Source organism: Gracilinanus agilis, chromosome 1 (assembly GCF_016433145.1).
Source record: "Gracilinanus agilis isolate LMUSP501 chromosome 1, AgileGrace, whole genome shotgun sequence".
Classification (NCBI taxonomy): Eukaryota; Metazoa; Chordata; class Mammalia; order Didelphimorphia; family Didelphidae; genus Gracilinanus; species Gracilinanus agilis.
In genome coordinates this window covers 107,641,020-107,666,939 of record NC_058130.1, presented here as the reverse complement: position 1 = coordinate 107,666,939, position 25,920 = coordinate 107,641,020, and the positions used below count along the sequence as shown (strand labels likewise).

The window sequence follows — 25,920 nt, the reverse complement described above, 5'->3', positions numbered from 1 at the left end:
AAAGTTGAAAATCTGAAACAGGTTGAAAGTCTCCCTCCTCCCCACCCCAGAAATCCTAGCATACGACAGATTCTTTGGAGTTAGAATCTGAACTTATCTCTGCGGTCATCCAGCGGTATGACTGTTTAGATGGTATTGACCATGCATCTGAATTTACATGAACAAATTTCTATGGGTGGGGGCAAATCATGTGCTTTTTGTTTTGGTCATTGGTATGGACAGTATTTGTTTGTGGTTAAATCCAAATACCGGAAACCATAGAGAGAAACCACACAAAACAAAATCCTGGGATTAAAGTTCCCAGATCCACTTGATGGGTGTAGGGCACTTAGACACTTTGCATTTAGTAAATGGCAGGCACTATACTAATCTCTTTCCAGGCACGATCTCATTTGAACCCAAGTTCCTGAGTCTCTTGAGATAGATAGGTTTTTGGAATTATTTCTTTATTCTTTTAAATGGTGGGGAAATCTCTCACCAGCGTGTATTGGGTAGAAAGCATTATAACATATTCTTGTATTTTTAATATATGGAAGATGTTTGAGTGGCAGCTCGCCATAGAGGATAGAGAACTGGCTTTTGATACCAGGAAAGATTGAGTTCAAGTCCAACTTCTGGCACATCCTGGCTATGTTACCTTGGGCAAAGCTCTGAACTTAGCCCTCTAGAAAATCATTTCCAACCATAAATGACAGAGAAAACACTGACCTGCATTACCTAAGAGACGTTCCTCACTGGGAGGCCCTTCTACTGGTGGAATCACAGATCCAGGCCCTATCCCAGGCTCAAAACTAGGAGATTCGATGAAAAATCTTTTTTTAAAAAATGTATATCATGACCTTTTCCCAGTACCTACCAGATAATGAGCATATAAATGACTGTAAGCAGTTTTAAACAGGAATTGTCTTGGAGGTGCATGAATTAGATTTAGACTTTTTTTTCCTTAAAGAAAAAGCTTCAAGAAGGGTTGTGTTGAATCCAACTTTCAACTCATTTAACCTTGAGTACAGCAAAACTTGACACTTAAAAATTAAGATCCAAGATGCCTGCCTTTCTAAGAGAAGCTTCTCAGACCTGTAAATAGGTCAGTCATAAAATTCAACCTTTAAGAGGATCCAATTAGTTGCTAGGGCATCAGACCTTCCACACAGGTTCCAGTTGCAATCAGATGTCTCCAGGAATGGAAAGAAATGTCGTTTCTTTGGAAACAATAACAAAATGGAGAGGTTCAAGTGTATTGTTCTGATTTACAAAGAGCTACAACATTTACAGCATGTGGAAAATGTAAGGTATAATATTGGTGGCTGATTTATCCTTTCTGATAGGTACGGCTCATCTCAAAAGTATTTGATTAGAGGAAAAATCTGTCTTACTAATCGGAATCCTTTTATTCTAAACCATAATGTTAATTGCCAAAACAAAAATAGTGTTTTGAGTTTATGAAGATTTGCAGTTTCTTAATCTTAGTGACGTTCTGTGGCACTGAGAGAAGATAATGTTTTCATGCAACCAAAGAGACTTTAGGAGAAGAAAGAAGGATGAAAAATTTTAGATCTCCATTCCAGGCATTTCTTCTCTCCAAACAATGATCCTGCGCTGGGGTATCCAAGGCCATGCAGTAAAGTTCCCCTCCCCACCCAGAGAACCCACCTGCCCAGGATTTCTTTCATTTTAAAGAATTAGCCACAGATAATACACCAAACGCTGAAGCATTTAGAATGTACTTGCTCCATGCCTGGGAACTCAGTAACTCACCCATCTCCCGCGGTCTGTTGCCAAGAAAAACATTTGCTCATCACACATGTGAGCATGCATTACCAACACATCCAGAGCTAGTTATAACCCAAACGGAAGTTTGCTTTCATGTTTCACTTTCAACATTTGCAGGCCTTAGAGGACAGTTTGGAAGTTTCCAGAAGAGCCTCCATCCCAGGAACTGTCTGAAGCCGTTAAGAAAGTTTAATTAGAGAACAGGCAGGTCGAAAGCGATTGGCTAAATAGGTTGATGCCCTGCCTTTCGGCTCTTCTCTCCCCTGTTTCATGTCAAAAATGTCCCCACTTTTAGCAGATCCCAAACCAAATGACAAAGCAGTCATCGTCAAAGCAATCTGGCTCTGGCCAAGAAATACTGGCGAGTCAATGGAATCAATTAGGATGCCTTATAGGCTGGTAAATGACCATACTCTGATTAACTTGAAGATCCAAGCTTAAGAGACAAGAGTTCACTATTTGATAAAAATTGCTGGGTAAGTGGAAAAATTTTGGCAGAAACTAGGTATAAACCAGCATTCCACCTATATCAACATAATGTCGAAATGGGTATGTGATTTAGACACAGAATGATAATCATAAGCAAATTAGGGAAGCATGGAAATTTTTACCTGTCAGATTTGTGGATAAGGGAAAAGAATGTGTGATCAAGTGAGAGAGAGATAGAGAGAGAGAGAGAGAGAGAGAGAGAGAGAGAGAGAGAGAGAGAGAGAATTATAAGATGTAAAAATAGATCATTTTGAATACCTTAAATTAAAAGAATTGTGTACAAACAAAACCAATACAGGTGAGATTAAAAGGAAAGCAGGGACCTGAGGGGAAAAAATTATACATTAGGTTTCTCTAATGAAGGCTTCATTTCTCAAATGAACTGAGTCAAATTTATAACACATGTCATTCCCCAATTGATAAATTATCAAAGGATATGAAAAAGCAGTTTCAAGAAGAAGAAATCGAAGTTATATGTAGTTATATAAGAAAATGTTCTAAATCACTGTTGATTAGAGAAATGCACATTACAACAACTCTGAGGCACTATCTTACACTATCAGATTGGCTAAAATGATAGAAGGGGAAAATAATGAATGTTGGAGGAGATGTGGGAAAATTGGGATAATAATGCATATTGGTGAATTCTGAACTGATCCAATCATTCCAGAGAGCAATTTGGAACTGTGTCCAAAGGGCTTTAAAATTATGCATACCCTTTAACCCAGAAATGCCACCACTAGGTCTGTATCCCAAAGAGATCAGAAGAAAAGAAAATGGATCTATATCCATAAAAATACTTATTGTAGTTCATTTTATGCTGGCAAAGAATTAGAAATTGAAGCGATGCCCATCCATTGGGGAATGACTGATCAAGCTGGAGTCTATGATTGTGATGGAATATTATTGTGCTAAAAGAAATGATGAGCAGGATAGTTTCAGAAAACCTGGAAAACTTATATGAACTGATGCAAAATGAAGTAAGCAGAACCAGGGGAACACTGGCCCCAGGTACAGCAATATTGCAATAGTGATCAACTGTGAAGGACTTAGCTATTGTGAACAATACAATGATCCAAGACAGTTCCAAAGATCTATGATGAAAAATGGAATCTCTCTCCACAGACACAACTGATAGAGTTTGAATATGGACCCAAACATACTTTTTAAACTTTATTTTTCTTGGTTTTTTTTGGGGGGGGATCTGTTTTCTTTTACAACATGGCAACTTTGGAGATATATTTTACACACATAATTTATATCAAATTGCCTGCTTTTTTAAGGAGGGTAGAGAGAAAGGAGGGAGGGAGAGAATTTGGAACTTAAATTTTTTTAAAAGGAATATTTAAAAGAATTTACATGTAATAGAAAAATAAAGTTTCATATATATGTATATACTTATATACATATACACATGCACACAGATATAGATAGAAAGACAGACAGATAGATAGATAGATAGATAGACAGACAGACAGACAGACAGACAGATAGATAGATAGATAGATACATAGATAGATACATAGATAGATAGATAGATGCAGCGATGTGACTCAGTGGATACAGAGCCAGGCCTGGAAACAGGAGGTCTTGGGTTAAAAATCTGGACTCTGATATTTCCTAGCTGTGTGACCCTAAGCAAGTCACTTAAAGCCCATTGCCAGGCCTTATTACTTCTCTGTCTTGGAACTAGTACATAGTATTGATTCTATGGCAGAAGGTAAGGGTTTAAAATATATCTCTATTTAATCTATATCTGTTTAAACCAGAAACAAAGGAGTGTGTGTGGGAGTGAGAGGAGAGAGGGAGTGCTGTCTTTTATTCTAGAGATTTTACTATGACAGCTATGATATGAATGCTTCTGAAAGAAGGATTCATAAGTAACTTTAAACATAGCAGTGGTCCCAGAGTAGACACTCAAGTATTTTTTTTTATTAAATATACAGTGTTTTACAATAAATTATATTTTTTAAGTTTTATTGATGGTTTGTTTTTACATTACAAACATACAGATTACCCCCAAAATGAGTAATTTGGAATACCTTAAAAAACTGATGAATAAAATAAGTGGAACCAAGAGAATAAATAATGTATACCATAATAAAACTATAAAGATGGGGGGGGGGGGCGGGAACCTACCCTGCCTTGACCATCTGACATTTCCCCCCAGGAGTTGAGAAAGCAAAATATTTTAGTGCACATTTACAAAAGGCCACCATTTTCAAAGTAGCCCTAAGTTCTGAGGAGTTCTCACTACACGATTTCTCCTCCTTTTTCTCTGAACCTCCTTCAACTCTGTTGTGAACTTCTGCTATGAGAGCATTGTTCCAGGTGGAGATTGTAGATGGGTGAGACCAATTTGAGAAAAGTTAGTAGAGGTAAGAAGACTTACCTGAGAATAAATGGTATGACCAGTAAAAACATAGAAATATGATGACATAAATTGGTATCATTAAACATTAAACATAGTTCTTCTAGTAGGAAATCTTGGAGAAAGATCCCACTTAAAGAAGAGCGGAAGAGTTTCAGAAGTGAGGTCCATCTAAATCAGTAGTTCCCAAACTTTTTTGGCCTACTGCCCCCTTTCCAGAAAAAATATTAGTTAGCACCCCTGTCACATACTATCACCGCCCCCTTACAGTAATTCACCGCCCTCAAATGCACCTGTGGCCATCACCACCCTCCTGAATCACTGCAGCACCCACCAGGGGGTGGTGGCGCCCACTTTGGGAATCATTGATCTAAATCAAAGTGAGGCAAGTTTTCACCTTTTCAAATAGGCTCGGGCTTATTTATGAGACTCAGTTCTTTTCTGGTTTTCACTTTAATTCTCTTCCCAGTAAATTTGCAGAAAGTTATGAGGGCTTTGGCTAAGACATCCCACACTCTTTAAGCAGCTTCAAAGAGGGGAAAATTCCTTAGAAAGAAATTTTTAGGTAGAGATATGTGCACCAAAAACAGTAGATGGCTACAATTTTGTGAACTGGCAAACAACAAAACTACTTTCCAGGGCTAGGACCCTCAGAAATATTCAAGGACTCACTCTATTCCTAGGTGTTCCTCCCTAAGTCATCTTTTTATCTTTTAGTGTTTTATTATTTGTTGTTTTATTATTATTTGTCATTCAGTCGTTTCAATTTCAACTCTTTGTGACCCCATTGAGGGTTGTTTTGGCAAAGATACTGGAATGGGTTTCCTTTTCCTTTTCCATCTCATTTTACAGATGAAAAAAACGGAAGCAAACAAGGTTAAAACGACTTTCCCAGGGTCACACAACTAGTGTCTCTTGTATCATACTTAATTAGAATTATACTGATAATCACACACACACAGAGGCTACAGATTTCTAAAGCTATCATTAACTAGCTAAACCTTTGAATTCCTGGGGAACTCATTTGTCTCCTCCTTGCCTCATCCCTCCTTCTTAAACAACTACAGGTGGTATTTTTAGAAGTCCTCTAAGTGATTTATACAGGAATTCTTTGCTATCTCATGCTTAGATGTCAAAGTCCAGCATCAGAAGAGGCAGTTCCACTAACGAAGCACTCAAGGGTAGAGAAACGGCTTCTTCTTACTTGTGGAAAGTCTGGAGATTTTCCGTAGGAAAAAAACATAGTCTGTTTATTTGCTACCTAGAAGAGCTTGATGAAGTCATTTAAAATCGAGGTTGTAGAAAGGGCTCTTCATTTGAAATAAAGAGTACCAGCCTCGCTATTTACTACCTGTGCAACCTCTGGCCAAGTCACCTCCTTGCTCCAGACCTCTCAGTTCTCCATCTATAAAAGGAAGAGATTATACTAAATAATATGTAAAGACTCTTCCAGCATTTAAAGCTGTGGTCTGTAACCTGTTCTTGGAAAGAATCTACAGTCTTGTTAGGAGACAGGGCTAAATCACATCAAGTAACAGAGAATAACCAAAGGCTGAATTGTGTGGTTACCTGGACTTTTTACTGCAGAGGCTCAGAGGAGAGAAGGGATGCACTGAGTACAGAAAGACTTTATTGAATATATTAAATTTAAGATGAACTTCATAGGATTTGGAAGGGCAGAGGAGACAGAATTTCAGGTGAGACCTACAACATGAGCAGAGAGGCATGAAGGGGAGAAGGAACGTGCCATGTGCCTGATGAATGATGGGTCCTAAATTCCTAAATATATAGATGATACAATGGGTTCAGGAAGACCTGAATTCAAATCGAGCTTCAGACACTAGCTGTGTGACTGTGGTCAAGTTACTTAATCCTATTTCCTCATTTATGAAATAAACTGGAGGAGAGAAATGACAAACCACTCTAGTATCCTTGTCAAAAAAAAAAAAAAAAACAAATGGAATCATAGAATCTGACATGACTGAAAAGATTCAACATCTACAACAGAAGGAACTCTAGAGATGAGAGTGCTTTGGGGTAATGTCAGAGGATAAAGTTGGAATAATAGGGTGAGTTCTGGTTCCAGAAGATCTCAGATTCCAGGCAGAGAAGCTTAGTTTGGATAATTTTTGCTATGTTAGGAAATCCCGTTGAAGGGGAAAATTAACTAGTTTGTTGTTCTTCCTTTGTGTAAATCGTAGGGTAGATTTAAGCTTCAATTGAATAATTAAGTAGGAAACTTGAACTTTGAAAATAAATGTTATTTTTTTAAAAAGAATAGATACCACCCATCAGCATGCTTTTAAATGTTTGTATGGATTGTTGCTACCTTACCTTCTTCCATTTTCTTGCATCTTCTAACATCTGTCATTTCAACAGTTCACAAAAAAATCCTCTTGAATAGGGGTCTATATCTCCAAAAAAGGAAAATCATCATTCCTGAAATGATGAGCCTTAAAAATAAGGCTAAAGTTGGTTTCCCCCACTGAGCTATGTGTTTAAAGGGTGTCTCACAAAAATATTTAAACTGTCAGTGGTTTGAAGGTCATGAGTAAATCAATTTTGTTTTCATTTAAACTTCAAACCTTTGAGAGATGTTTGGAAAACTTAACCAATGTGCAAATAATAAACCTGGGAGGGATAGCTAACATATTAGTGACAGACTAAGGGTAGAGCTGAGACTAAGCAGATGAAATTTTTTTTTTTGCAATAATTGTAAATTCTTACACATGGGGTCAAAAAAATCAACTATACAAATATCAAGTCCTAGATTTAAAGCTGAAAGGTATTGAAAAGGTTATTTAATCCATCTTCTTCTTTTTATACATAGAAAAACTGAGGATCAGAAAAGTTAAAGGATTTCAGGTGATAGAAGTAATAAGTAGAAGAGTGGGGACTTGTACCCAATTCCTCTGAATGCAAATCCAGCTGACTTCCCACTTTTACAAAAGAACTGTTCAAGATAAAAGGACCTGAGACTTTTTAGGAATGGAAAAGCTCATCAGGGCCAATGCTATGACATGGTCACCATGAAAACTACTCCAATTTTAGAATGAACCAATAGAAGTATATTCTCCAGATCCATGGAGGTGACAGGCCCATTGAACTGTGCTTGGATCATACAGTATCCAGAGTACTGTCTAGTTTGGAGTGCTTTATTTAATTTAATTTAGTAATCATTTATAAAGCTCTTACTGTGTGTAAGTCACTGTGCTTGGCTGCTGATATGGAAAACAAACAAAAATAGCTCTTGGCAGGAAAGAATTTATCTTTTACCAGGGATGGAAATATAATACATGTGCCAACAATGATAATACAGGGTATTTTTGAGGAAGGAGAGAGCCTTACAACCAGGTAGATTGGGGTAAGTTTTACAAAAATAAGTTAGAACCCGAGTTAAGCCTTTAGAATAAGAAGGACTCTGAGGCAGAGATAAGGGCATGCATTCCAAGTATGGGATATGGTATGTATGAAGGAGTAGAGTCAAGAGATTGGAGGACAACCAGGAGTAGCCCAATTGGGTTGAAATTTAAGGAAGATATTGACAAACTAGAGTGTGTCCAGTAGAGGGTGACCAGACTAGTCCTAGAGGTATCCAACTCAAATAAAACCAGGGGACCACTGAACCCCACATAAAGATCTCCACAGAAGTTTAATGGCTTTGAAAGCTACATTTAACATTATCTGTTTTATTGTATTTTTATATTTACTCTGTTAAGTATTTCCCAATTACATTTTAATCCAGTTCAGGCCACACTAGGGAGTGTTCCAGCACTGTGTTGGACACCTGCCATTTAAGAGATGGAAGGAACCTCAGAAAATCTCATAGAACCTCTTCTAGATTAATAGTCTGAATTTCTTTCTTCCAAAAGTTGAATGTTGTCGTTTGGCAAAGGGACTTTTAAACTTGTTTCAGCATAGCTCCAGAGAAAGCAGAACTAAGACGGATGGGTAGAAGTTTCAGCAGAGAAGAGAGTCATTTTTATCTCTAATTCAAACTTCCCCAAACTGGCATTAGTTGCCTTCGAAGGTAGTGAATTCTACATCATTGAAAGTGTTGTAGCTGGCAGTTGATAAAAACTATCTAGGAGATATTCTTGCATCAAATGGAACATTAAACTATAGGGCATCTACGGTTCCTTCTTATTTTAAGGTTCTGTGATTCTTATAAAATTCGTGTGTGTGTGTGTGTGTGTGTGTGTGTGTGTGTGTGTTTTCCTTTTCCAGGTGAGAAAGCAAAGTGTGGAATGATCCTACTTATAAAATTTGATATGCTAAAACCATGTTTTAACACGACTACATGTAAAATTAGTGAAAATTAATCCAAAACATGAGATAAATCAGTGATAAAGAACATACGGAAGATTTTAAAGTAGCTCTTGTGGCTAGATTTAGACCACAGAGGCTTCAGAGATAGCCATCTCCTAAATAAGGATGAATGGTCCACACACAACATTTCTTTGCTCCTTGTCCAGAGGGCAGTGTAAATTAAGAGGAACAGAGAGTCACGCAGTTTGATGGTGTTTTGAGGCAGTTTTGCCCCAGGAATTAATGGAAGCCACAGTTTCTCTCAGGCATTCTCTCTTACCAATGAATCTTTTTGGGGGGTCGTAGGCAATGTTTCCACTCTACTCCACCCCAATATACATTCCTGATGGATTTTTGCACACATACACTGAAATTAGGGCAAAAAATTCAAATATATGTGCATTATAGTATATAACATATGAATATATACATATATAGGGAGACATTGCCTTCCCCTAAATTAGAGCTGATGAATACTGTGGGCAAGTGACTTTTTAAAAACTATTTCCATGGCCAGAAATTGCCTGTAATCTGCCAACTTCCATGTTGATTTGTAAAGTACTAGCAAAATTCTTTGACACCTTTTGACAATTTGCCACCAACCAAAGGATGTTGTGGAAAACTTTTAAAATGTGGCAAAAAAAAAAGTAGAAGAAAATTAACCAAACTAAAACAAACCTTTTTTTTTTTCTTAAAGGATCACAATCCAAGAAGACAAGTTAAGTTCCTTTAATTTTCTCTGTCGACCTTTTGCCTGTAGTTATTCAAAGAGGTGCTTGCATTGGGAATCTCCATTGGGGACAAGTGGTTTTTTATTTTGGGGCTGGATGGAGGCATCCCAAATACTGGCTTCTTCAGGATTTGTCACTCTGAAAGGCTGGTGGATTTCCTTCATAAGGGTGAGGAACCATCAGCATGATGCCGGTATGAAAGCCAGGAGGCTTAGTTAATGTGGAACATGGAAGCAGGAATAGTCATCTGTGGGTTGAATATCTCTGAACATACAATTATTTAAAAAAAAATACGGTCAATAGAAGAAGAAATGGATCTATAATTTTCGTTAAAACGAGATTAGTGAAGAAATAAAGTTTAGTGAAATGGAGAGGACTGTCACAAAGTAAACATATCTTTCTTTTCAGAATCATGTCATGTTTTAAGGATGAGGAAGCCATTTGTCCCGCAGATTTGGTAATCTTATGCTCTAATCAGTTATAAAGGGTAAAAGCAGTGGATTTAAGCACTTCTGAAATGGCAGGAAAGGCTCTCTGCTCAGTGGAAATAGATTGCTAGCAGCATGGAGGGCCAGGAAGACTAGAATCACAGCCTAGGACTAGACACAGCCCCCATATGGACGGACGTGCAACAGGAGGGGGAGATGCAGGAATGGGGTGAGTGGGGAATCTTGTTTTATTGCCAGGCGTGTTCGCGCAAATTATTTAATCATAGTAATAACACCAAGATTCTCCACTCCTTGCTCAGAGGGGTATGGTGTATAACTGGATTGCTCTGGCTCCAGGATGACCTAGGTTCAAGTTCTCTTCTGACAAACACTAGCTATGTCACCTTGGGCAGATTATTCAACCAAATCAGTGCCAGGCACTGGCAACTCTCTAAGGCTACAAATTCCAAATATTGATAATCTTCATGGATAAAGGGAGCTTTCACACCAGAAATCCCCCACCTTTGATATCGTAGTTCTAGACAAAAAAAATCCCTAAAATATAAAATAGAGTATTTCTGTTATTATTTGCCAACTTAATATAATAATAGTTGATAGAGTGATAGTCTTGGAATCAGGAAAATAATGGGTTCATTTTCTGAGGCTAACACATACTAGCATTATGACTACGGCTAAGTCACTTGACAACTCAATGGCCCAGGCCACTCCATGCTGATAAATTTCAGTTAAATTTGTATTCTTCTTTGGTGGAGGAAGTTTCTTAAGCCAGTGCAATCATAGACATGCCCCTAAGTAGCCATCCCTAGGCTCACCCCCACTTTACAAAGAAATAATGATATCAAATGTATAATCTCCAAATAAAAAAAAACTAAAATTAAAGTTTAGAATTTTAGAATTTAGAATTCTAAAGAAAATTTAGAATTTGGTAAATTAAAATTAAAGTTTAGAATTTTAGAATTCTAAAGAAAACGTTGGATTTAGAATTTGATTAAAAAACTAAAATTAAAGTTTAGAATTTAGAATTCTAATGAAAATATTGGATTTAGAATTTGATTTTAAAAAAAGCTAAAAATAAAGTTTAGAATTTTCAAATTTAGAATTCTAAAGAAAATTTAGAATTTGATAAGAAAAACACTATCACATAATCTTAGTCAAATAAGAAAAATGATCATTATTTTGTCATTTTTATCCCTTCCACATCTCTTTGTATACTCACAAAAGTCTTGGTGCCTTTGTTTTTTAATATAGTTGTAGTCAGCAGGTATGCTGTTGTTCTTAGACTGCTGACCTTGCTTTGTATCACTTAATGTCTTTCTGCATCTCTTAGTATTCTTAATATTTGTCATTTTACTGCACAGTAGCATTACATTTTATTAAGTTATTTGGCTACTCTCCTCATCACAAGTCATGTCTCATTGGGCATATAGATTGTTTCACATTTTATGTTATTATAAATACACATGATATCAAGTTTAAAGAACCTGCCAATGAATCAAGCCTGGTTATCTGTACTTGACTTTTTTTCCCCCTCTATCTGCTTCTGTATTATAGATGGAAGAACGTTCAGGCTCTGTAGTTCTGTGAGGTTAGAGTTTTGCTTACTTGCAAAATGTGAGTTGCCGATTCAAGGTTTATTTAAAAAAAAAAAAAAGCTCGTGAGGCTTGTAGAACATCAATTAACTTTTAAAAAATAATATTTTGATGAGTTCAGTGTAAATGAGTCCCAAACACATGTACTTAATTTTCCTCAGTAGACACATGGGTTTAAAAATGAAGGAAGCAAGTGGGTTGGCAAGACATATTTTATATTTTACTGAACCCAAAATGTTTGGAAAATAGTCCAAAGTATTTTTTTCCCCAAACCTTGCGCGTTACTGTGTTGTCTGAGCTATCCTTCAGAAGTACTCTGCATTCTTTATTTTATTGTCATTGCCTCCATGCTGAGTATGACTGAGTACTGCCATGTGGACGTCTCTATGTATATAATCCACCGGTTTTCACAGTCTGAATCCCACTGCAGGGACTGAAAGCCAAGCATGATGAGCTTGTGCCTGCCTCTCAGGATATTCAACCTAAAGAGAAAGAAGACTTGTATTTGAAATGTGTAATTTGGGCACCTTAAATCCAACTGAGAGGAGAGAGTGTGTTTTTATTTCTCACTGCACCAGATAAAATACAGAATTTTTTTTCCCATAGAACTACAAACCACCATCAATAATAGATGACTCTGAAGTTGGTTTTTTCCAGTAGTGTGAATGGATTTGCTCCGAGCAATCAATATTGTTGTGTCCAGTAGGAATAAATGTGTGACCCTGCACAAGTCACTGGACTTCTGCAGACCTTGACGTTCTTGTAAACATCATGCAGATGATCAATTAGCTGATCTCAACAGCCCTTTCCAGCTCTTTATATTACAGTTCTATTGATATATTTCTATAACAGCCAGCCAGTATTGGGGAGAGTTTGTGGCCACAGCACAGACTCCTTGGCATCCGTGGGAACTGGTCCAGCAACCTCAGTATCTCTGGCAATATGTATGACGATTGTGACCTAATTAATCAAATATGAAAAACCAAAATGAGAACTTGGGTCAAGAGGCTCCTTTTGTGGAAAAACTCTGCTTTTCCCTGAGATTTGGACCCCTGTTTGTGGCATAAACTCACATATCCATGAGAGAGATAACGTCCACCCACACAGCCAGTGATCCCTGAAGCGGCTAAGATGCTTCTCTTCTCTTCTCTTCTCTTCTCTTCTCTTCTCTTCTCTTCTCTTCTCTTCTCTTCTCTGAAGAGAGAACCATGAAGAAAGCCCTGGAGATCTCAGAGGACCTTGGCACAAAGCCAAGCTCTGCCTCTCACTGCTACAATGGGTACCACTTTGGAAAAGTCACTTCTCTGGGCCTCACATTTCTTCTCTGTAAAATGGTCATCAGAGAGATGGGAGATTTGGACGATTAAACCAATGGTGCTTTTTCAGTTCTGATTAGGTCTACGTCAATAGAAGAAGGGAACAGTGCTGATGGGAGAGGGCATTAAGTAGCGTCGTAGTAGATTCAGTTCTGAACTTGGAATCAAGAAGATTTAAGTTCAAATCTGGCCTCTGACACTTTTTAACTGAGTGACCCTAGGCAGGTCATTTACTATTGATCTGCCTCAATTTCTTCACCTATAAATTGGGGATAATAGCACTTACTTTACAAAGTTGTGGGAATCAAATGAGATTTCCATAAAGCAATTTGTAAACCTTAGAGTGTTCCATATAAAAATAATAATAATTATTATTATTATTACGGGGCAGCTAGGAGTGTCAAGTCTAGAGTCAAGAAGACTCATCTTCCTGAATTCAAAAATGATCTCAGATAATTCCTAGCTATGTGACCTCAGGCAAGTCACAACCCTGTTAAGCCTCAGTTTTCTCATCTGTGAAATGAACTGGAGAAGAAAATGGCAAAACACTCTGGTAACTTTGCCAATAAAGCCCCAGATGGAGCCACAAAGAGTCAGACATGACTGAAATGATTCAGCAATTGTTATTATAAGAGCACAATATCTGGAGTTAGAGGACCTGAGTTCCAGTTCTAGCTTTTAAATTTCATAGTCTGTGTGACCTCGTACTGGTTGCATCATCTTCTTACACTTTCATTTCTTCATCTGCAAAGTAGCTAGGTGATCTCTGAGATATATCCAAGATCTATTAGCATCATTTGTTGACTATAGATAATCACACCAAAAAAAAAAAAATTAAGCACATGCTAGAAATCCTTCCAATGTTTAAGACTGGAATTTTGTCATGACACTCTTTTTCATCTAAATTGACTTCTGATTGGTCTACAAAGGGGTCATAAAGAGTTGGAAAAGATCTTTGTGGCCATTTAATCCAACCCTTTATTTTTCTCCAATTTAAAAAAAGTAACACGCCCTTATTTTCTCTCCTTCCCGCCCTACACATTAAAAAGAAAGACCAAAAATAAAAAGATAGAAAAGAAGGCAAAACAGATAGAAAGACAGAAAAGGAAGGAAAGAAGATAGAGAAGGAAATATAGGAAGAATGAACCAAGCCTTATATATAGACAAGAAAATGGAATTTCCTCATTGATCAAAGCCAAAAATGTATCTCTTTTTTATTCTGAATCCATCACCTTTCTGTCAGGAGATAGGTAACATTCTTCATCACTGATCCAATGGAATCTTGGCTGAGCATTTTGCTGATCAGAGTTCTTATGCTTTATCTTTATAATGCTGTTTTTATGCTATAAATTGTCCTCCTGGTTCTGCTCACTTCCCTTTGCATCAGTTCATAAATGTCTTCTGAGGTTTCTCTGAAACTATCTCCTCGATCATTTCTTATGACGTGATATTCCATTACATTCATATGCTACAATTTGTTCATCCCCTCTTCAATGTATGGATACTCCTTTAACCTCCAGTTCTTTGAGTGCTACAAAAAGATCTACCACAAATGGTTTTGTTTGTATGGTTTCTTTTCCTCATTTTTTTCTCCTTGGGGTCAATTTTCTCATTTTACCCAGGAAGAAAATGAAGTTCCAGGAGATTGTAACATACCAAACGTGACAAAGGTAGTAAATGTCAGGGAGTTGGATTTGAACAGAGCTCCTCTTTCTCCTGAGCCGCATGCACAGAGTAATATCATGGAAGAATAATTGTTCTTAGTCTTTAAATAAGGAATATAATGCTAAATTATACTTCTACACGTAGTCCAGTAAGGCTTACATTTTAGCTTGAAGGCTTTTTAATGAATACCTCTCTCTGCTCAGAGACATAAAAGTCCAAATGTCTCCACCTGCTAACACCCCAAGTTCTCCCTCCATAGATGGAGAACCAGCAGGTCATCGCTTGGTACCATATTCAGTCAACATGTTATGGAGTTCTGGAATAACGACTCTGCTTGGAAAGTGATCAGAACCAGGAGAACAATTTATATCCTAAAAACAGCATTTTAAAGATAAGGCATAAGAACTCTGATCAGCAAAATGCTCAGCCAAGATTCCATTGGATCAGGGATGAAGAATGTTCCCTCTCTCCCAACAGAGCCTACTGAAGAGCTATCCAAAGGTATGTTGCCTGGAGCCAATCCTTCTCTTCTCTGTGCCTCAGTGGTTGGAGGAGAGGATTTGCCTAAGATATCTCTTATAGAGTCCCTCCCAGCTCCAGCATTCCCTGACTGACATCATCCAGCACACAAAGAGGTAGCATTTACACACAGGATGCCAGATACTAAATGATACAACACAGCCTGAAATTAGGCAGTAAAATGATCATGGAGAGCATCTGCATGCTGAAGTAACTGATGAAGGGGAAGGCTTCATGGCCGAACTAGTCCTTGAGCTGAGCCTGGAACAATGGGCAGCCACTGAAGAGGTAAAGGGATGGCATTTCCCATGGAGGAGAAACTATCACAATTAAAGATAGATGGGACTTGAGTAATGCCAGTGGACTCGACCCCAGTGGGAAATAAGGTTGAAGAGGTAAGTAGAGTCTCTTAGTAGAAAAAAAAGAAAAAGGCAATTCATAGGGGCAAGAAGACATGATAAAGCCCTTTCTGGAAAGTCCCAAGGAAGCACGTCGACCAGTTCTTCACTCACCTCTTCCCCTCAACTAGCTTCTTCCCTTAAAATGATGCAACTTATTTTATGCCAAGCTTCACGATCCCTATGCAGGGTTCTTGTACTGGTTCATAATGTAGGGAAGACATCCCGGGGGAGAATCTCACTTATTAATGATAATAAAAAGAACTTTAATCAACAGCTCTTTCCCCATGTTTTATGGTGACAGGTGAAAGACAGAAAAGAAGAAAAGTTAGGAACCCACTGGGTTCATCAAGGGTAAGAATTTGGCTCTGTGACAATTTTAGAATAGTTATGCACCTTTGCTTAATCAAATCTCTACCTCACATTCTATTCCTTTCTACATTTATCCTTTTTATTTGTCTACAGATATGTGTACAGATAGAGGTCTTCTTCCCCCTAGTCTTTAAAAAAAATCTTTTCTCAAGAAATCTTCACAATACAGATGCTTCTTTATTCTTGTCCTTCACAGAACCTTGCAGAGTGGGCTTTGGGTTGTCATCCATCCCTTGAAGTCAGTGGGAGCTTTTCCTTGAGAAAAGGCCATAGGAAGAAACCCCAAGGGCATTACCTGCTGTCTGTGAATGACAAATGCCATCCCAGGTTGCTTTAGTCTTCCACCTAAGGCTATGGCCAGATCACATATATAAAAATGCTTTTATGTTAAATGTTTCTTTGTTGGATTTTTTTAATATGGTGAAAACATCCACATGATCTGAAGAAACAGCAGGAAGCATTACTTCCTCATCATACAATTCAAAAGAGTCACACGTGAATTATGCATGTGGTATTGTAAGAGTGCTCTTCAATTAACAATAGCAGATGCCACCTAAAGCATCCTTCACAAAATATTAGGAAAGATAACAATAAAGGATACACTTATGGGCTTCATTCATGACACACTTGCTTGATTTCATCCCTATCTCTACACGATGTTGATCAAGATTTTTTTTTTAAAGAATAAATATTTTAGATGACAAAAACGTCCAATCCAGAAGGGAGATGTGCGGCTTTTGTTAATGACTTTGGCAGCGAAGGCATTTCTCAGGAGGATCCAGTGCAAAGGGTATAAACTGGCCATTAAGAGACCCATATTCCGTCCCGAATTCTATGATTGATTTGCTCTATAACTGTTTTTTTCTGAACCTCTGTCTTCATATCTGTATAATTCCCATCCTATTCCTGATGAGAGTATAAAATTAATGAAGAAATGCTGGTCTGATTTTTTTTGTGCTTCAAGAATAGGGTACAAAGCACATAGAAAGCAATCAATAAATATTTCTGATGGTGAAAAGCTAGCTTTATAGGCAGTATCTGCTCTAAAAATTTCATGGCATATTTAATATTTGTGGTTAGTGCCTAGTAATGAAGGGATATTATGTTGTTTTGTTTTTGACTAAGAAAAGAAGAAGCTCCCATTATAAATGGATGAAGAAAGCCCCCATAGGTCTAACCTCCCTTTCTTTAGAAATTCAGGCTTGTAGCTAAATGAGAGCTAGGATCAAAGTTGCTGTCACTAGGGCAGTGGCCAGGGTTGTGACATACAACATCAAAATTTAGATGGCATAAATTTTTCAATAAATATTTTTAAGGACTGCAGAGTTTTAAAGTTTATAGCACTTATGTTTTCATGGCTCTTTTATTTTTCTAGTCGTTTAGGAAATTAGCTATCTTAATTAGCAAGAAAAATTAATTAAAATATGAAGCTTTAGTGTATTGTGCTGAGGCTGAATAATTAAGAAGACAGAAAGAAGGCATATCCCTAACGCCACCTGTCCTTAGGCACACTTCAGATGAGTGTGACTTCAGGTCAGCCTGGCCACACACCTTGTTCCCCATTGAGGGCCAAGGCTTCCCCAGAAGCAGCCTTGTATATTGACTTTAGAAGCATCTCTTCTTCCATAAAGCCATTATTTCGAGATGTCCCTCTCTTTCAGCTAGATTTGTCTTCATTACCCATATTATATTCCAATTATAACAGAGTTAATTTGAAGATGTAGTTTGTGTTGCTTGACCTGGGTGCCATAATTTCTAGTTATGGCTCTGGGTAGACCAAAGGACTTAAGTGAAAGATTTCCTTTGTGGTTTTTAAAGTTTGATTGGCCTCTTATTCTCATCTCTGCAAACAAACAGGGGTCAGATGCCTAAAACATAGGTTTTCTTGAATAAAAGTTATTGTTTCTGTACTAAAATCATAATTAACCAGAGTAGGATGTTCTAATTGACTTCACAGGTTGGCAGAAGGTAGACGAGACAACTATTGTTTTTGGAAAATAGCTTTCTAAGATGTATTCCTTTAATTGATTTTCCAGTCTTAGTAAATACAGTCCACTGAATTAAGTATTTCCTTGATGATTCAGGACCACACAGTTCCTCGGGGGCATTATTATATTATAAAGTCTTATGGGTGTAGACCCTGTAGGGGATCAAGCTAAATTTTAGGATACCAACCCCACAATATGACCTGGATGTTGGGTTTTTTAATATATCTTTGCTCTCAGCTTGTTTTCTTTGTATTTTCATTTCCTAAGTTTTCTACTCCAAGAAATGAAGTGTGAGGGGGATTGGAGAAAAGTAGGGGGAGAGAGATAGTCAGTTATTTGAGAGCTTCTTTGTAGTTGATTTCCAGTTAATTGAATTTTATTAGAGCAACATGAGCTGGAAACCTGGACATGATCATAGGAGCCTCAACCTGCAGAGTGAAGAAAAGAGATTTTTGTTTAGTTTTCTCTAGGAGACAATATTAATCTATAAACTTAAGATCTAGATAATTGGGACTATGGTGGGCAACCAGTTTTTTTAAGGTGAAAATAAGGGGGTTGAACAAGATGGCCTTTAAGGTCCCTTCCAGTTAGAGAGCCATACTCCTATATACCTAGGATTCTATTTTTTTTTTTTTATTTTTTAAACCCTTAACTTCTGTGTATTGGCTCCTAGGTGGAAGAGTGGTAAGGGTGGGTAATGGGGGTCAAGTGACTTGCCCAGGGCCACACAACTGGGAAGTGTCTGAGGCCGGATTTTAACCTAGGACCTCCCGTCTCTAGGCCTGACTCTCAATCCACTGAGCTACCCAGCTGCCCCTATACCTAGGATTCTAGTCAGTCTTAGAGCAAGATATTTTCTCTTCCTGTGTAATAAAATCATCCTGATTTTCTAGTAGTCTCTCTGTAATGGGCAGTTAAGTTTATTTGCACAACTAAAGGAAGATTTCCTAAAGAAAAGCATGTTACCCAGTTTAGATTGTATATTTTCTTTCTTTTTCTTTTTTAAACCCTTACCCTCTATCTTAAAGTTGGTACATAGAGTATCAACTCTAAGACAGAAGGGCAAGGGCTAGGCAATTGGGGTTAAGTGACTTGACCAGTAGGAAGTATATAAATTCAGATTTGAACTCAGGTCCTCCCAATTCCAGCCACAGTGCTCTATCCATTGTACTTTTTGTCCCAAAATTGAGTACTTTCAAACCTGTGTTGACATTTGCTTGACTATTTCCAGGTATGCTTTGTTTTTCCTGGTAGGAAGTTCTTCCATGTGAGTTTCCTTCAAGCTTTCTCTCATCCTTCTCTTTTAAAACTTTATATATATATAGTTATTATATTGTATATTTTAGTATGTTTTATATAGAGTATATATTGTAACATAAAGGTCTCTTCCATTTCTACAGATCCTACAGAGTTCTCTTAGTCACCAGGTTCCTTTTTCTAATATAGCAGTTCCATTAAGGATGGTTTTCTGACAAGGAACCCTAATCGTTCAGAAGTCCTTTGCATGGCATGTTAGCAAAGCTATCTTCAGTTGCTACTTTTCCCTGAATATCAAATTATTTTCAAGGTTAAGAACACGAGAGGGGAATAACAGATATCTGCATCTCACTCAGGAAAAGGGTTTGGTCAAATTTAAATGAATTCAGACGATCCAAACCTTTATTATAACTTAAGATTGGCGAGCCTTTGAATCATCTTGATGACCTTTTGCATTTAATCTCACCTTTTTTAAAAAAATGAATTCCCAGAGCTAAGCAAATCTTCCATATATGGCCTCAAAAGTGTCCTTTACCACAATAGATGACTCAAGTAATCTCAGGGTTTCAACCATTTACTTTTGACCTTCCCACTGTAGTTGTCCTCTCTGCCACTAATTCCTTGCTTCTCGATAATAGATGCACAGAATTATTCGGCTTTTTTATCTTACTTCTAAAGCCACTTTTGTCTAATTTTCCTGGCATTTGTAGAATAGAAGTTTGCTCGTCATTCCTAAAGTTTTCCTGGCCATTAAGTAAATTATGTCTCTAGCTGCTCTCTCGTCAGTGTTCCTGGGCCTTCCACAAACTTTCTGTCCAGTTTCTTAAGGACACAACAATGTCGTGCATTGCCAGCTCATTAGGCTTTTGTCCCATACCCCGGGTACTTCCAGCATTTTTTTTTTTTGTGGCTGAAGCAAATGTAAGGGATTTTCTCTTAGTATTTATACCAACATGTCCCTTACCCATCAATTCTCCCTTTTCTCAGGAAAGATGTAAATGTATGCACTTATTACACTAGGGTTTTTGCAGTTTTTCCACTTTAAAATTCAGAGTTCTATCTCATGCAGTTCAATATCCTGTTTTATATATTTATTAAGTACTGGATCATTTTCGGACCCTCAGTTCTTTCCCTCTGGGAATTATTCTAATTAATTCGCTTTCCATTTCTACAAGACTATAATTGTTTTATTTCTAATAAATATTTCCCTTCCTTATAATGTAGCCAAGGTGTGGTGGTTGTTTGTTTGTTTTGCATCTTATGCACCAATATTTCTCTTGTTAATTCTATACAATTTGATATGTTGCCCCTTGGCTACAAACAAAATTTGCTCACCTAGAATTCATCATGCTTATTTTCCCCCCTTCCTTGATTCCACATTAAGTTTAAAGTGTCAGTCTCCCAAGTCTGCAGTGGAGCTCAAATATAATTAAATCGTGGTTGCTGGAACCAAGATGTTTCTCCTACCTTTTCACCTTCACTCACACCCTCTATGCTGAGCTGAAGAAAATTGAGAATTGATCTTTGTGGAGGTCTTGCTTTTATGTATCACTACATGTTAAAGGCGCTGTCCTCTGCAGCTTTCACAATTTACTGTTCAATTTATTCTTCCTCTTTCTGGTGCCCTACTTAATCTCTGGATGGTTAAGCCCTTTCATTACTTCTCATTTACCCTTTTTAGCTTCTTTTTATTTCTCATCCATGACATTGCAATGTAGTGGACAGACCAGAGCTCAGGAATCAAAGAACATGGGTTCAAATCCTAACTGCTGCTTGCTTCCTGTGTAAGCTTAAGGTAGTCACTTAAATGTTTAAAGCCTCAGTTTCCTCAACTGTAAAATGATTGGCTGAGACCAGATGAGCTCTGGGATCCCTTCCAGACTGAAATTTAGAGCCTGATCCTATAAATAAAGTCAACTCAGGTGAAAGGGAGAAAACATAGTTTTATATTTCGTTTATCACCTACCATCATAAAATATTTTCTAGGCTTTCTGTGTTATTTTCTAGAGTAAGACCAGCCAGTCTTCTGGATTTTACTGGTTGTTCCAAGGAAGATTAATTCCACCAGTGCCTCCCACCTAATAGAACCCTTCCTTGAAAAAAATCATAAACAAAACAAATGAACTTGTTGAATCATATTTAAAATTACCTGCCTCATTCCACACCAGATACCTATACCACCCTCATCCCAAAGTCTTTTCATTCTTCTTTACCTCTGAGATAGTGTCATGCCCATTGTTCTTCTAGGATATACTAAATTTAGGCTTCTGACCGAGATGACCCCCAGTTGTACTTTATTTTACTCCTTGGCTTTCCCTTCTCCAGAACTGCTTCTCCCATCTAACAGACCCTCTTTAGTCCTGGCACCATTACTAGCTCAATTCTGCCATTACTAACAAAAAAGAATGTGTCCATCCTCTTTCCTCTGACTCCCTTCCTACTTCCAGTAACTTTCTAAACTTAAGTGTAGCCTCCATTCCCTCTTAGCTGTTGGCTTCTCAGTACCTTTGCCAAGAAAACACCAAATGGGGTCACAGAGAGTCAGACACGATAAAAACGACTGGAAACAACAAAATCTCTTATTAGAAATATAGGTTCCTCTTTGAGAAGAGGCTTAATGACCATTTGCCAGGTATGCAATAGTGGGAATTCTTTAGTAAATAAGATGAACTAAATGGCTGTAAGGCTACTTCAAATTCTCAAAATCTGTGATTCTGTAATAATAAAAAATTGTCTTGGAAAATGGAGGCAAAAAGAGGGTATGCTTTTTATTCATCCTGACCCAGAAGGGTTCAAATTATTTCTGTTCAGTGAATATTTATGATGTACCTACTATGTGCAAGACATTATGCTAGAGGGAGGTGGAGTAAGGGGGTAGGAAACGGAAATTAAAAATACTAGATATCATCCCGGTTGTTATCATCACGAAAATTATCATCTAGTAATTTTTTAAACTATAAACTACCTCCCCTTGAAAGTTGTAGTCCAGCTTTTTTCTTCTGAAATGGGAAGTTATTTGGAAGGTCAGAGAGGGGTATAAACTATGCTTTTCTGCCCATTAACTGAACCATTCCTGGCATCTGTCATCCTGAGGAGGGTAATAAGAACAAGAACGCACATCACTCTCCTCTTTTCATGAGCCCATTCTCAGGAAAATCCCACCTGGCACAATTCTGGACCTTTAATATGTTTGAGTTGGGTTGTCCTCAATTTATTTATTGAGGGTAATAGATGGACCATCGGACTGAAACATGGTATTTATGCAGCATCCTCCCCACTTCTCTTTGTCTGTGCTGCGTATTTGTAGAAAGGTCTCCTGTGGGGTCTTTTTCACTGTCACCCTTTCTAGTCTTTTTCTTCTTTCACAAATCTTACTTGGTTTCTGTCAAAGCCTTACGTAATTTATATTCCTTTGCTTAATATAGTTTTCTCCCTGTCCACCTATCTGCTTATTTTAGAGTTTCCTTTCTCATTGCTGACGGCAGTATAGACTTCCTTTCCTCTCATGCCACGTCTGTCCTAATAATTTAACCTCCTCTACAACCATCTATCCCCTCAGCCAATACATAAACTTTAATGTTGACTGTTCAGTGGTGGCACAACTCACTCGGACTGAGGGCAACGTTTCTCTCTCTGGCTGTGCTTTTTTTTCTTCATTCCTCAACTTTGCATCATCGGGGCTTTTTTCTGCTCTTGGCCAAGACTACCTACCTGGATTTCAGAGATCTTTTGATGTCTCTTTGCAGGTGGCCCCAGTGCCTTGACTTCTAGTCACCCATTGATGACATGGAGTTGCCATTTTTTGTGGTTGTGGTTTGCAGTGCTGATAGAGAGTTTTGAGTATATTCCTCTTTAATTTGTGGGACATATTCCCTTTACTTCGAGTGATCTTTCTGCACTAGTCATGAGAAGACATTCTGTATTCTAGGAGCCAGAAGCAAACTAATATAATATATCTTAGTTAGTAGGATTTTTTTAAACAATCTGTGACCTACCTTCCACCCTTGACTATATCCTTATTTTTGTGTGAATAAAGTGCTAAAATATTACATAATTTAGAGGCTCCAAAGGAGGAAATATGTCTTGGAGCCAGAGAAGGAAAATCAAGACCCAGTAAGAATCAAAGAGCTGTTTGCTGGGCAAGTTTATATATAAATCAGAAACTATGTGATTTGTGGATTTCTGCATATTAACCTACCAATCTTGAGTTTAAGGAGGAGGGAAACTGACAGAAAACACACTGCTGTTTTTTTGGGAGAATGGCATTTTTAAAATTTTCTTCCAGTGTCCACCTAGCGGTTTTGTTTTATTTTGTTTTGTTTTTTACTTTTTCCTACTTCAGAAGGTTCCATACACTATGTGAATGCCAGAGTTAAAAGAAAGAGTTTGTTTTACAAGACAGCTGAAATAATATTCAATAGGCCTTGAGGAAAAGGGGGGAAAAGTGTTGAAAGTAAAAAAAAATGTAGCCTAGATTTCACTCCCCCAAAAGAATCTGTTTAAGTGATTAGTAGCTCTTCCATGAGGTTAAAAGACACAAACCTTGATGACTGAGTCAAAAAGAAATGATTAATCTGCCTGACCTAACCTCGGAATGGAAACCAAGTTTTTCTTTATGGTTTTACATAAATCAGGCAGAGATTGAAAGTGTCAGTTGTCCTGAGGAGCCTGAGAAGTCAACTAAGATCCAGACTGGTTTCTCAGGGCAGAGCTGACCTGCTATGGCCTCCAGGGTTCCATAGAGTAGAGAACACTATGGGTGCTTATAAGAGAAGGGGCCATTCGGGGGTGCTTTCAGGGTGCTGCTATAATTTTATTTTATTTTATTTTGGTTATTGATTTAAAAAAATACTTAAAGTAACCAGGATCCGAGGCACTCTTTAGTGATGAGACAGGGCATGCTAAGTTTTCCATGCTCCAGTGACCAGAGAGCAGCCTGGGACTCTTTTTAGCAGAATAGTATGTTTAGGAGATAGTGACACGTCAGGGCTTACCTTACCTCCCAAATCTGTGTTAACACAACGAGAAGAAAGGTGGTATGTCTTGTGTTTTGGGGTGTATGTGTATGTGTGTGTGTGTTAAGCAAAAACCAGTCTTGAGGGCTTAAGTAGAAAACATCTTGAACAATCCCAGAAATGGTAAACAAACCTACCACAGAAGGAATGAATGAGGAGCGAACAATTGTGGCATTGTGATCCTAACTGGGTTCATCAGGCTAGGATGGAAGAACAAAGAAAAGGAGATAAAAGAACCGGGTAAAATGAATTCACTTGTGTTATTCCTTTCTTCCTTTGTCTTCCGTATACACCTGGTAATGAACCCATGGAGGCTGAGAGATATTGTTCAAGTTTTCTTTTGTTTTATTTTTGTGTGGCAGGTTTGTTTACAATTTCCAAAGGGGTTTTTCTCAGCCCTGAGAAATGGAGAAGGGAGGGTTTGAGGAGGGGGCAGAAAGGATTTTTAATATTTGGAAGACAGAAGGTATCCCCTCGTTGAGGAGGCCCCTAAGCTTTTGTTTTTCTCTTCTAATAGGTTGCCAGAATGGATAGCCTTAGTTTCATCAAGTATGGGTGTTACAGAATTCCTACATGTCCTGCCTCAGGGAATCATGCTTTGGAAAATTAAGTGTCCATCAAATCAGGAGGAGGCTTGTACAGTTTCTACTCCTTTTTTTCCCTTTTTTTTTTTTTTTTGTGAAAGCCTTAAGAAAAGAGCCCTTTGTCTTCTCTTTCAGGGAAAGTTACACTGAAATTCATCTGTGCCATATTCATTTGTGTCATTCACTGACAGCTTTAGGTTATAAAGGACAATGTTGATGAATTCTTAACCTCAACATTCAAAACAGTAGGTTGGGAAAGGTTCGAGAGATTCCTTTAAAATAATTTTTTTTTCCTTCTTAAAGATGTGCTGAGATCCATGCACGCACGCCACCCCAGCCCAGCCCTCCCTCCCCCTTCTTCCATATCAGCTTCCTCCATAACGCCACCTTCTTGGTGTTAAAGCACCTTCAGATTTCAGATTTGTGCCTGTCATGGCTGTTTTACTCAGAGAAACGAACTTTTCAAATACCTTTCAAGGGAACTTGTTTGGAATTTCATTTTAATGGGATTTATGAATAAATCTCCATTTTAATGCTGAGTAAGCTTTAAACACCTACTCTGGGAGACGACAATTGGATTTTTATATTTTAAAATTTAAATCACTTGGCTGCAAGAGTATAGAGCATTTTTTAAAATATATATTGGTGAATGTCATATGCTTAAGAATTCCTGCTAAGAGCTGACTTTTTATTTGGGTGGCTCTGCTGATTCTGTACTGCAAAAGGGGAGATATTGCATCATCTGCTTTCCTTTTGCTCGGAGGTCTCTGTGTACATTATGCGGGCTTATTTATCTCACCTACAGGAGCCAGGAGTCTACATTAGCCTGTTGCCTTACTGCAGCTTCCTTTAGAAAACAGTTTACTTTCTTCCTTCACTTTGAAACCTTTAACCTCAGAATCTTATTTAAAAAAAAAAAAAAACGATGAGCCCTCAAAGTCAGATTAAGAGGCAACAATTTCCTCCCCAACTACTTTCCCCCCACATCCCTGTTGTTGAATATAAACTAGATGAAAGACACTCGAGGTAATAAAAGTTACCTTACTTTTAAAAAAAATAAAGATAAAGAAAAACACCTAAAACTAATGTTGAGGCATT

General features: G+C 37.8%; 1 protein-coding gene across 2 annotated transcripts in view; it reads left to right on the top strand.

Annotated features, from left to right (window-relative positions):
• Nucleotides 1–25,920, top strand: part of ZNF462 (zinc finger protein 462) — an 87,796-nt gene that overhangs the window by 26,360 nt on the left and 35,516 nt on the right. The gene's annotated exons all lie outside the window — the stretch shown is intronic.